General features: G+C 39.5%; 1 protein-coding gene across 1 annotated transcript in view; it reads right to left on the bottom strand.

The window, feature by feature from the left end:
* LOC124790119 (xylosyltransferase oxt) overlaps positions 1-12,905 on the bottom strand; it is a 97,842-nt gene that overhangs the window by 22,830 nt on the left and 62,107 nt on the right. The window lies entirely within an intron of this gene.

The following is a 12,905-nucleotide window of genomic DNA, read 5'->3' as shown; positions in this document are numbered from 1 at the left end:
TAAGGTAGTCTGTGTTTATCTTCAAGTGCCTACCAGTTAAATTTCTTCAGTATCTCTGTGACACTCTGCCATGGGTCAAACTAACTGTGACTATTCACATTTTTCTGGATACATTCAGTATCTTCTGTTAGTCCTATTTGGTACAGTTCCCCCACACTTGAGCGACATTCTAAGATGGGCTGTGCAAGTATTTTTCTGTAATCAATCTCCTTTGTAGACTGCTTGTGTTTCTCTTGTATTCTACCAATGAACTGAAGTCTTTCATCTGCTTTACCTACATGATCATTCCATTTCATATCCCTACAAATTGTTATGTCCACATATTTGTAGAAGTCGACTGATCCCTACAGTGCCTTGTTGATACTGTAGTCATAAGATATTACTTTTATCATTTTGTGAAGCACACAATTTTACTCTACATTTCTGGACATTTCAAGCAAGTTGCCAATATTTGCACCATTTGAAATCTGGTCAAGATTGCACCATTTGAAATCTGGTCAAGATCCAACCGGAATATTTGTGCAGCTGTTTTCAAACAGTCTTCATTACAGATATCCATATTATCTACATAACTGTGAGAGATACAGCTGCCATGACTGAATAGTAACCAAGTATGGATCCTAAAATTTGTACAGCCATCAAACACCCTTTTGATATAGTGGCACATCAATTGTTGCAGTGGTCCACTTTAAAGGGTTAACTCTTCAATACCAGATACACACACCAAAATTTTTGGTGATTTTGGCTGTGTGGCATTAGATGGGAGTCTAAGGCAGGTTCCTGTGCCTATCTTTTCATCTCCTAATGGTGGAGACATCCTCAGTTGGTATAGAGATTAGATTAGATGTACTTTTCATTCTGACTGATCCACAGTGAGAAGATACTCTGGAATGTTGAACATGTCAGAAAACAACAATACACAATAAATATTTACAGAATAAGAACAGATACGATAATGTACCTTCCACAGATCACAAATGAAATTGCCCCTGTGGATGTGGAATTGGAATTAAAAAATAAAAAAAAGTCTTAAGCATATTTACATTTAAAAGCACATAAAACTTATCATTAAATATTAAAAGTTCATTACACTTGGGTGCATATGATAATTCTTGGCACGGGCAGTTTCTGAGGTAGTGCTGCTGTGCCATGGCACCACTTATATAAAAAGGAAAGAAAGAGAAATCTATGCAAACTGCGCATAAAACATTGTTTTGGAGTACGCATTTTCTGATTTGAAGAGGCGTGTTTCACTGCGTGCACTGTCGAGGGCTGTGTGAAAGGCTCAGCTGTTGGTTTCTACATGCTTCTTATGGTGGAAGTAGACCCACAGCTAGTCTGGCTCAAAGCTTCACATTCTTTCTGCCAGAGAGCAGTAAAGTGCAGGACCTGTAGAAGCACTACCTGCCATTTAGCGATCATGTTAGAATACATCAGGGCACAGATTTCTTGTAATCCAGTTTTACAATCTTTCTGCAAGTTAATGCTAATGCATTCCAGAAGACTAAATAATGCTTAATTAAATCAAATACAGAAATAATGCACTTAAATATCATGAAAAATAGCTATATGCAATTTGAATATAATTATGCCCTTAGATTTTGAAACTAAGTGGCATTATTTCAATATTGGTATATTTCACAACAGTAGGGCTATTGCAACAGAACAAAAAAACTAATGTATTCACCATCAGTTGAGCATCTGTTTTCCAAACAAAGGTATAGTATTTCTGTTTATACTCATTACGTTCATGTATTACAGCTCTGTACAAACATGTTGCAGTTATTGCAAGGTCACGTAATTGACCGTATATAACTGTCTGCACAGTGTTATCTATAAGGGAAAATTCAGTTGTCCGTGAAAATAGCAAACATGAAAAAAGCAAATGAGTTATTAAAAATGTCATTTAGTGACAGGACTCTCAGATAAAAAACACTAGGTAGGCCACTCCTGAATCTGAATCTGTAGCAGCAAACAAAAAATCGATGCCTTAAGTTCAATCTAGAAATTTAAAAAAGAAGAAATGGATTTGTGGTTGTGAGGAAAGAATCACTGTTTTTTTGTGTTCCTTGTGTGTTATTTAGGGGCAGATGTTAATTATTGTAAGGCTGGAGTAACTGACATTGCCTTATATGGTCTAAAATGAAAGCACGATACGTCAAAGCGACACGTGAATAATGTGCTTAGTCCTTCATTTGTAGACAAAACCAACGTCCAGCAGAAATTAGATTTGCAATACAGACAAACAATTTACACCCACAACAAACGTGTACAAAAGAATAGATATGCATTGAATTTAATTATAAACTGTATTCAGTTCTGTGGTGCTTTGGAATTGGCTCTCAGGGGGCATGATGAATCTGATGCCTCTCAAAACAATATGGTTTTTTGCAAGCTAATTCAGTTCAGTGCAGAACTGGATAAACTTCTATAAGCTCATCTATTCAAGCATCAGTGTTCAAAGGCATTTCTAGGACTGTTCAGAATAAACTACTGCAAATGCACTTTGTAAGTGTACCATGTTGAAGTTCATAAACAAATAAAACGTGCCAATTATGTTGCAATAATCACAGATGAAAGCACAGATGTGTCTTGTGAGTTTCAACTGGTTATTGTTTTGCGTTACGTTGTTGAGCGAAAACCTGTTGAAAGATTTTGGAACTTTGTTAATCCAGAAAGTCAGCATGCTCATTCTATAGCTGAGAGTATTCTGAAAGAAACTGAACCATTAATTGGCAATGATCGAGCATAACTAATAGCTCAGAGTTATGATGGTGCAAACATTATGAGTGGCAAGTCAAATGGGGTTCAGAAATTAAACAGAAATATCCAAATGCAAGCTACATCCATTGTTATGTGCATCAGTTCAACCTTATGTCTACAGAAGCCTCTGTTAATTGCAAGGCCCACATCTTTTTTGCACACCTTCCAGGCGAGTCTTTCTTTTCTGACTTGCCACAGAGATCAAAAGTGTTGCATAGCATTATTCCAAAAAGCTTGCCCCGGTTGTGTGATGAGATAGAATTATCATTCGCGAGTAGTAAAAAATGTTTTTGAAAACAGGGAAAAATCATATTACTGTTATGGAAGTCACTGAAACAATCGAGAGCATAAAACTATTTAAAAAGTTGGTTCATACAAAGACTGAAAGATAACGAAGTCATTTTCTAGCTATCATATATCTGTAAGATACTGCCTCATGCAGACGTACTTTTTAATTAGTTTCAGAAAAAGATAACTGAAACAACCACAGCAATGCAAAACAACCAGAACATTTAAGCAGTAATGCAAACTATCAGAGATGACATTGACTCCATCCTTAATGAGATTAGTTGCGAAAATGACGAAACAGTGCCTGCCAAGAAGCCTCTTATTTTTGATGGGCATAAAAAAAGAGATGCTTTGGAAGTGTATGATGCTGTCCTTTCTGAAATAAAATTATGTTTACAGTTCACTGGACACCTCATTGCAGCCAACTTATTTGATGTAAATCAGTTTGACAAATACATCACAGATTTTCCTTACAAATACCTTGAAATTAAAGACACATATACATTTCTGGAAAAAAGAAAGTTAAAGCATGAGCTTCAAGTTTTCTATGTTAGGTCTGAGTTGAGAGCAGTTGCTTTTCTTTTGCTGATTCTAGAGGATGAATTTCATGACACATTCAACAAGGAGACAGATAAAGTTTTGAAACTGCTAATCACGATGCCTATCTCGACATCAGAAGCTGAGTGGTGCTTTTCAATGGTCAAGAGAATTAAAACATTCCTACGAAACACCATGAAAGAAGAATGACTGAGTGCCTTAGGGATGCTAGTTCGTGTGTAAAATTGAGCATTTTAATCTTAGATGACAGATTTATTGCCAACAAGAAGGAGCAACGAATGAATTTACAATATCGTCCCTACAAATTATTTTGAAGCTGCCTTCCCAAAGTCATGGAGTTGCTGCTTTTGGTGAGTACAATACTTTCAGTTTTAAATGTTGGTAATTGGATTAAATTTGCTTCGCAAAATCCAGATTACAAGTTCGGATAATTTATACATGCTCTATTATTTCTCATACTGGTACTCATGTTATAGCAGACACTCTTTTGGTAGTCGGCCATGAAGATAAAACAAACGAGGAATTCTGACTGTCAAGAGGAGAAGAGCGGTGTGGGGGAGGGGCAAGCCACGCCTCCCTCTCACAGGGCTGGCAGCCTATGTCAGTGTTCTGTGCTCATGGGAAGGCAGAACCGATGTAATAATGTACATATGGATTGCAGATTCTATCTGGTGTTGTGAGAGTCATATTCGAACCATGTGGGAGAGCAAGATTGCTCTCTGCACTCATTTCAAAATAAGAAAAGGAAACAACCAGCAAGCACAACACGAAGCAAAGCGGAGCACATAAATCATTCGATAATGGCTAGAGCACAACTGTTAGCTGAGGTTGGTCGTGTCTTAACATGGTAGTTCAGGCCCAATGTCCACCAGTATCTTAAACAACTATACATCAAAACACTCCCAGCTTACGACTGCCACATTAAAGTGACTGAACATACCCCATGAGGACTGAAGAATTGTGCTGTTGATATGTGTGCCCACATGTGCATTTGTGTGTGTGAAAGAGATTTTTGAAGTCAGTGTTACATTTTATATCTCATGCAGATATACAAAAAAGATAGCTAAAGCAACTTCTCTCTCTCTCTCTCTCTCTCTCTCTCTCTCTCTAACACTTGCTATCATTTTCTACAGAAGTATATCAGTCTCCTACTGTGCATAAGAAGGGTGCTGTTGTAATAAGTTTTTATTCCCATTTCTCTATACGTTTTGTTTGATATAATATCTTGTGAAATATATGAATTATCAACAAAATTCCGTAACAGGATCGATGCTACCAAACTAAGTTTTTTTCGGCACCACCAATGGAATGCCTCAGTGGCCGCCACTGATTCTTGGGCTATTGTAGCAACACATCATCAAATAAAAAAAATAAAATGAAAAATATTTTACACCATTTATTTACAACAATCACATTACTGCACAAAATTTGTACTAAAGTCAGATTGTATAGAATATTCATATTATTAGTAACATACACACGGACGTCAGTTCTGCTAAGAAATTCATCAATGGCGTAGAAGTAGTTGGCCACCAACAGATCCTTTAGACTCTTCTAAGACTGTATTTTATTACTAGTTAAACTTTTTATGTTTGCCTGCATGTTATTGAAAATGTGTATTGCTGAATGGTGGACACCTTTCTGAACCAACGTAAGTGACTTTAAATCTTTGTGGAAGTTACTCTTATTTCTAGTATCGATTCCATGAACTGCGCTGTTCATTTGGAAAAAAGATATATGTTTTAATGACAAATTTCATTAAGGAATAAATACACTCCTGGAAATTGAAATAAGAACACCGTGAATTCATTGTCCCAGGAAGGGGAAACATTATTGACACATTCCTAGGGTCAGATACATCACATGATCACACTGACAGAACCACAGGCACATAGACACAGGCAACAGAGCATGCACAATGTCGGCACTAGTACAGTGTATATCCACCTTTCGCAGCAATGCAGGCTGCTATTCTCCCATGGAGACGATCGTAGAGATGCTGGATATAGTCCTGTGGAACGGCTTGCCATGCCATTTCCACCTGGCGCCTCAGTTGGACCAGCGTTCGTGCTGGACGTGCAGACCGCGTGAGACGACGCTTCATCCAGTCCCAAACATGCTCAATGGGGGACAGATCCGGAGATCTTGCTGGCCAGGGTAGTTGACTTACACCTTCTAGAGCACGTTGGGTGGCACGGGATACATGCGGACGTGCATTGTCCTGTTGGAACAGCAAGTTCCCTTGCCGGTCTAGGAATGGTAGAACGATGGGTTCGATGACGGTTTGGATGTACCGTGCACTATTCAGTGTCCCCTCGACAATCACCAGTGGTGTACAGCCAGTGTAGGAGATCGCTCCCCACACCATGATGCCGGGTGTTGGCCCTGTGTGCCTCGGTCGTATGCAGTCCTGATTGTGGCGTTCACCTGCACGGCGCCAAACACGCATACGACCATCACTGGCACCAAGGCAGAAGCGACTCTCATCGCTGAAGACGACACGTCTCCATTTGTCCCTCCATTCACGCCTGTCGCGACACCACTGGAGGCGGGCTGCACGATGTTGGGGCGTGAGCGGAAGAAGGCCTAACAGTGTGCGGGACCGTAGCCCAGCTTCATGGAGACGGTTGCGAATGGTCCTCGCCTATACCCCAGGAGCAACAGTGTCCCTAATTTGCTGGGAAGTGGCGGTGCGGTCCCCTACGGCACTGCGTAGGATCCTACGGTCTTGGCGTGCATCCGTGCGTCGCTGCGGTCCGGTCCCAGGTCGACGGGCACGTGCAACTTTAGTTTGGCCTAATGAGCAACCCCAGAAAAAAATTCCGTATGACATTACAGAATGAAGGCAAGCATAGTATGCTATCATTTTTATTTTTACGTCACCTACATCTGACAACATTCACATAGTAAATAGAGATTTATTCAGGTGCTTCAGCAGTTCTGTGGTATGCTCCCCCCAATTACATTCATTATCAAGCTGTAATCACATGAATTTAACATCGTCAACTTCGATCTGCTTGCCATCATATTTCAGGCATATACTGCCAGGTAGCCTTTTACAGGTTCTGAGCTGCTTATAGTGTGTTTCTTCACGGTTTTATGACAGAGAACCGGCTAGAAACCATTTATTAATATCGATGAAATTTCATTAGCCGACCTTTCTAAGGTTATATTTGATTTACTATTTATTGCAATGTTTGTACTTTCTGCAAACAAAACAATCTAGGCATATGGTAATGTTACTGATGAAATGTCACTGATAGACCCAAGAAAAGTAAGGGCCCTAAGCTGGAACCATGGGGGACAAAACTAATTATTCATTCCCAATTGGATCATGCCTATAGGTTAATACACGTCTCTTTCCTATTGACATTCTTTGTTTTCTGTCAGGGATATACAATTTGAAGCATTTTGCAACATTTCCTGCTAAACTGCAATATTCTGGTTCACTCAAAAGGATACTGTTATTTACACAGTCAAATACCTTTGACAGATCACAAAATATACCAATAGCCAGTAATTTTCTGTCTCATGAATTACATACATTCTCACCGTACACTGAAGTGTCAAGAAAACTGTTATAGGCATGCGTATTCAAATACAGAGATATGTAAACAGGCAGAATACAGCACTGCAGCTGGCAGTGCCTATATAAGACAACAAGTGTCTGACGCAGTTGTTAGATCGGTTACTGCTGCTACAATGGGAGGTTATCAAGATTTAAATGAGTTTGAATGTGGTGTTATAGTCAGCGCATGAGCGATGAGATACAGCATCTCTGAGGTAGTGATGAAGTGGGGATTTTCCCATACGACCATTTTATGAGTGCACTGTTAATATCAAGCATATGGTAAAACGTCAAATGTCATACATTGTTGCGGCCAGAAAAAGATCCTGCAAGAACAAGTGTCAGCGTCCGAACGATTCAATGAAACATCATCGATCTGGGTTTTTGGAGCCAAAGGTCTACTTGTGTATTCTTGATGACTGCACAACATACAGGTTTATGCCTCACCTGGGCCCGTCAACACTGGAAATATGTTGCCTAGTCAGACAAGTTCTATTTCAAATTGTACTGAGCAAATGAACATGCATGGGTATGGCGACAACCTCATGAATCCATGGACCCTGCATGTCAGCAGGGGACTGCTCAAGCTGGTGGAGGCTCTGTAATGATGGAGGGCAAGTGCAGTTGGAGTGATATGAGACCCCTGATACATCTATGCATGACTCTGGCAGGTGACACATACGTAAGCATCCTCCCTGGTCACCTGTATCCATTCATGTCCATTGTGGATTCTGATGGACTTGGGCAATTCCAGGAGGAAAACACAACACCCCATACGTCCAGAATTTCTATGTAGTGGCTCCAGGAACACTCTTCTGAGTTTAAACACCTCCGCTGGCCACCAAACACCCCAGACATGAACATTATTGAGAATATCTGGGATTCCCCTCAACATGCTGTTCAGAAGAGATCTTCACCCATCGTATTTTTACGGATTTATGGACAGCCCTGCATGATTCATGGTGTCTGTTCCCTCCAGCACTACTTCAAACATTAGCTGAATCCTTGACACATCATGTTGCAGCACTTCTGCAGGCTTGTGGGGGGTCTACACGATATTAGGGATAGTGTCTTTGGCTCTTCAGTGTATGTGTAGATAGCCTTCTCAGTGTTGAAACTCTTTAGGAATCCGAATTGTGACTTGGATAATATTTGATTTATGGTCAGATGGTTAAGAAGATGACTGTATATTATCTTTTCTAAATTTTGGAGAATGTGGGAAAAAGAGAAACTGGATGGAAGTTTGATGATATTTCTTTATCTCTTTTCTTATACAAAGGCTTCACTTCAGCATACTTCAGCCTCTCAGGAAATGTTCCACCGATAAAAGACTGGTGACACAAACAACTTAATTTGGCATTAAACTCAGAGGTACAATGTTTAATCAGCTTTGTTGATATATTATCATAGCCACTACACTTTCCCGATTTTAAGGATTTTATGAGGGGCACTACTTCTACTGGTGTTGTTAAGGTAATGCTCATACTGGTATTATTGTAGTTATTTGTACTGACTGGTTTGAGATATTCCATGCAGCATCTACTGAACCTGATACTCTGATCTTTTCAGTAATAGTTATGAAGTGCTTATTGAAAAGTTCAGCAACACTGCACTCATCTATTACCAAGTGTATCATTTACTCTTAATGCAATGTGAATCTCATCTCTGGTTCTACCAGTCTCTTCTTTCACTATATCCCACATAGTATTCACTTTGTTATCTGTTATGACTATCCTTTCTGATAATTCATATGCTCTGAAGCACATTTCATTATCTTCAATATTTTGAAGTATGCTTTGTAATGATCTATAATATATGCATTAGAGCTGTTTCTGACTGACAGATATAGTTTCCTTTTTGTCTTACAGGATATCTTTATTACTTGAGTTATCCATGGCTTTTTTTATAGACTTTGGTCTAATCTAGGTTAGTTGTGGGATGGGGGACAGTCTTCAGATAAGTTAAGGACATTATAATAAAAGTGTTGTATTGCTCATACATGCTATGGGCATTGTACACATCACTCCAATTCATGTCTTTGAGGAATTTCCTAAAACGATCAATTTTTGCATTACTGACTACCCTCTTCAACTCAGATTTAATAGAGTTTATATCCTAATCAGTGTTAAAATTTTAGCAAATGGAACTGCATGTCATGGTCTGAGAGACTATTTATTATTGGTTTAAAATACAATTTTTTTTCATTAGACATTTCTTTAAAGATATTATCAAGGACCATCTGTGACCCCTTGGCTATTTTACATTGATGAGGCAAAACATTATGGCCTACTTAATAGCTTGTTTGTCTGTTTATGAAATGAAATACATCACTGATTCTGCATATCATGGATCTGACAGTTTGTCGCTAGGTTTGTGGAGGTGTGTGGCATTAGATGTATATGCACAGGTCATGTAATCCCGTAAATAAAGGGGACACTGATTCACATATGTAATGATGCTGACTGCTAGCGAGCCAGACAGATCCATAGGATTCACATGAGGCTAATTTCGTCACCAAGACGTCAATGTGGATTCACAAAAATGCTCCTCAAACCACTGTAGCATGGTTCTAGCTCTGAGATACAGACAATTATACTGCTGAAAGGCCAGTGTGTCTTTGATTACTACCACAGCTCCCACCCAAGCATAGGAGAATGTCTCCCATAGCATAAACTGCTCCCAACAGTCTGCGTCTGTGACGCGCTGCACGTTTCGAGCTGCCATTCATCTCGATGATGGCTTTTGTTGAGATGATCAGAAACCTAGTGCGGCACAAATGTGAATCACCCAAAGAGCCGACATGTTTCCACTGATTCATGGTTGAATCCCAATGGGCCAGGGGCACTGCAATCATAATTGATGATCTCGCTGGGTCAACATGCGAACACGTAGGGTAGTCTGCTGCCAAGCTCCATGTTCAACTTTGCATGATGAACGGCGTGCTCTGAAACATCTGTGCGTGCACCAACATTGCGCTATTTCGGTAGAGATGCCGCAGATCACCATCTGTCCTACAAACATGCCCCCAAACCACACGTTCTCTGAAGAGTCATGGACGTCCAACCATTTAACGCCTAGTGGCAGTTTGACTGCCCTTGACTTCTTTCCACAGATCCTCCTGACAGTAGCATGTGAACTTTCAACCAGCTTTGCCGTTTTCGTTCACAGGTTCTGTGTAATAATAATCTGGCCTTGTCAAAGTTGCTTATCTCAGTGGATTTCCACATTTGCACCCCATATCTTCATTAGGGTGATCCCTTGTCCATGTCTGCTCTGCTTACATACTTTTGTTACTGTGACACATGCCAGCAACACCGCCAGGTGGTATTCAACATCACAGTGGGCCGTAGTCATAATGTTTTGGCTTATCAGTGTAGTTGGAAAGTTAAGAGTATGAATTAAGTTGAATGGCAATGCCACTGACTGCAATAAGTTCTTAGTGGAAGAGTTTTCAAGAAAATCAGAATTAAAATCAACAGCAATCACTTATTATCTTTTTTGTTGTTAGACAGGACAATAAAGCCAAAGTGATTTACATGCAGATTCAAATTACCCATCATGGATGATTTATTATTAAATTCTACTTCTATTCCAAATGCCTCCATATGCTTCTCCAAGAAAAATTTATGAATGTCTATGTTATTAAATTTATGGCAATTCCTGATGAATGTGGCACCTCCTCCATTCACCATTTCTGGCCTAACCGAAATCCTGCAACGCTTAACACACCTATACCAATGATCACATGATTTTCAGAGAAGCAGATTATGTCAATTGAGTTGGATGAATTTAATTCATCAATGCAGGTAAGTAGTTCATTAATTTTACTTCTTAGCCTCAAATATTTTGATGCACTAAAGATAGTTGGCATTTCACACTGACTGAGTTAAATTGGCTGGAAATAAAAATTTCTGCTGATTGATGAAAATTTTTAACCAACAGCTGTTTTTGCTGATCCTATGTGCTAGAATTAGGCTGTTTAATTTCTTTCTCAAACTGACCTCTCTTAGAACTTGACTTCTTTCTGGCCTACCTATCCTAAAAAAGGTGCTGCTCCAGTCCCTGCAACCACTGGTATTTTACCATTCATGGCAGTGCCCCCCCCCCCCCCCCCCTCCAAATTACCCCACTTACTGAGAGAATCAACAGCAATATGCAACCCTGCACCAAATCCAAGCAGATGTTCCAACTCCAAATTAACCCTACTGCCAGAAGAGTTTAAATGAGGTCAGTCATGGCATTAGAACAGACACAAACTCCACACTGGCATGGCTCAACACTGATGCAACCTTTACCAGGTCATGCACTATATTGTAACCAGGACCTCTGTCAATACTGTTTCCTGGTGTCTTCCTTGGTAAAATCTTCACAGACTGAACCTAAATCCTCTGTCACCCGACCCAAACCAGGACTAGGTTTAAAAAAATTGGTGATTTGGTATTTTGATCCTAATTCATCCTGCAGAAGTTTGCCAACACCTCTGGCATGATTACTACTTAACAACAAAACTTTCTTTCTCTTCGCGCTGATTTCCCTATGTTCTTACTCAAGTGTCTACTAAAAGTTTGTCGTGCCTCGTCTACACCTACCTCTGCCTGAGACTCATCAGTTTCTAAGTGAAGCAACAGGTGAAACTGAGTTTTTACATTCATCACAAAGCTATCTGAGAAAGTTCTAAGCTATGCCTATTCCTTCCATTATCTGTTGCCAGTTCCCACCTCTCTTTACCCTTTTCCTTCATTAACCCATCCGGATCTTCCTTACCCTAATGTAACTCAGCCTGAATGGCAGTAATTTTCCCCTCCTGTTCCACTATCTTCCTATCTCTGCTACGTATCCTACAGAACCACTGATGAGTCTGATTCACTTCCCAATTCCCATGCCACTACAGTCATCTTAATGGCAAAAATTATTGCATCCATCACACCAGGCCCCAGAACTAACAATTCTATGGCATGTCAGGCAATTTTCACTCATGGTAAAAATAATACTTTAGTGAGAACGAGTCAATTGCATTACCGAAAAACAAGAAAACACATTTACAAAAATCAGGCCTACTTGCAACTGTATGTAAACAAAGCTACTAAGTGTAAAGTTTCTAGGTCCATCAAATAAAATTTATGCTGCACTTCACAAATAAGAATTAAAACAATGATGAGGTATGCTGTACTTAACTTAGTGGAAAGAAAAAAAGAATCTCATTTAATTGTTCTTAAGTTTACTGTGCCAAACATAAATAAAAATCCGATTGTAACCCTGCTTTATGATCTTTTCAAATTTTCTGGCATAATATGCAAAGAAAAGTGACTCCTTTAGTGGTAAGCTTGAAAAAACACAATAACAGACACTTATGTAATTAGTTATTGGTATTAAGTTATGTTTTATTTCAGTCTGAATCACTTATCTGTATGAAAGCACGAAACTTGCAAGGCTGCCAACTCCTTTTGGTAACTGCTTCTCGACATAAAACAATCTGAGCCTAATGCCCATACAACTTCAAACATCACATAAATATTGGCTACGAAAGCCTCCACTGCTGAAATGAGTGCAAAGAGGCCTGCTAATAACTCAAAATGCAATTGGTTCCTGGAAACTATTTAATAATGTGCCTCCAGGTAAATTATTTATGACTGCCAAAGATGCATCATAGCATGATAATCAGCATTCCTAAAATAATGGAGAGCTGGTGCGTTTGATATTCTCTAAGGATCTGCATGCAATGTGTTGT

Source organism: Schistocerca piceifrons, chromosome 3 (assembly GCF_021461385.2).
Source record: "Schistocerca piceifrons isolate TAMUIC-IGC-003096 chromosome 3, iqSchPice1.1, whole genome shotgun sequence".
Taxonomy (NCBI): domain Eukaryota; kingdom Metazoa; phylum Arthropoda; class Insecta; order Orthoptera; family Acrididae; genus Schistocerca; species Schistocerca piceifrons.
The sequence above is the reverse complement of the archived record's forward strand: the minus strand, read 5'-3'. Positions and strand labels throughout refer to the sequence as shown.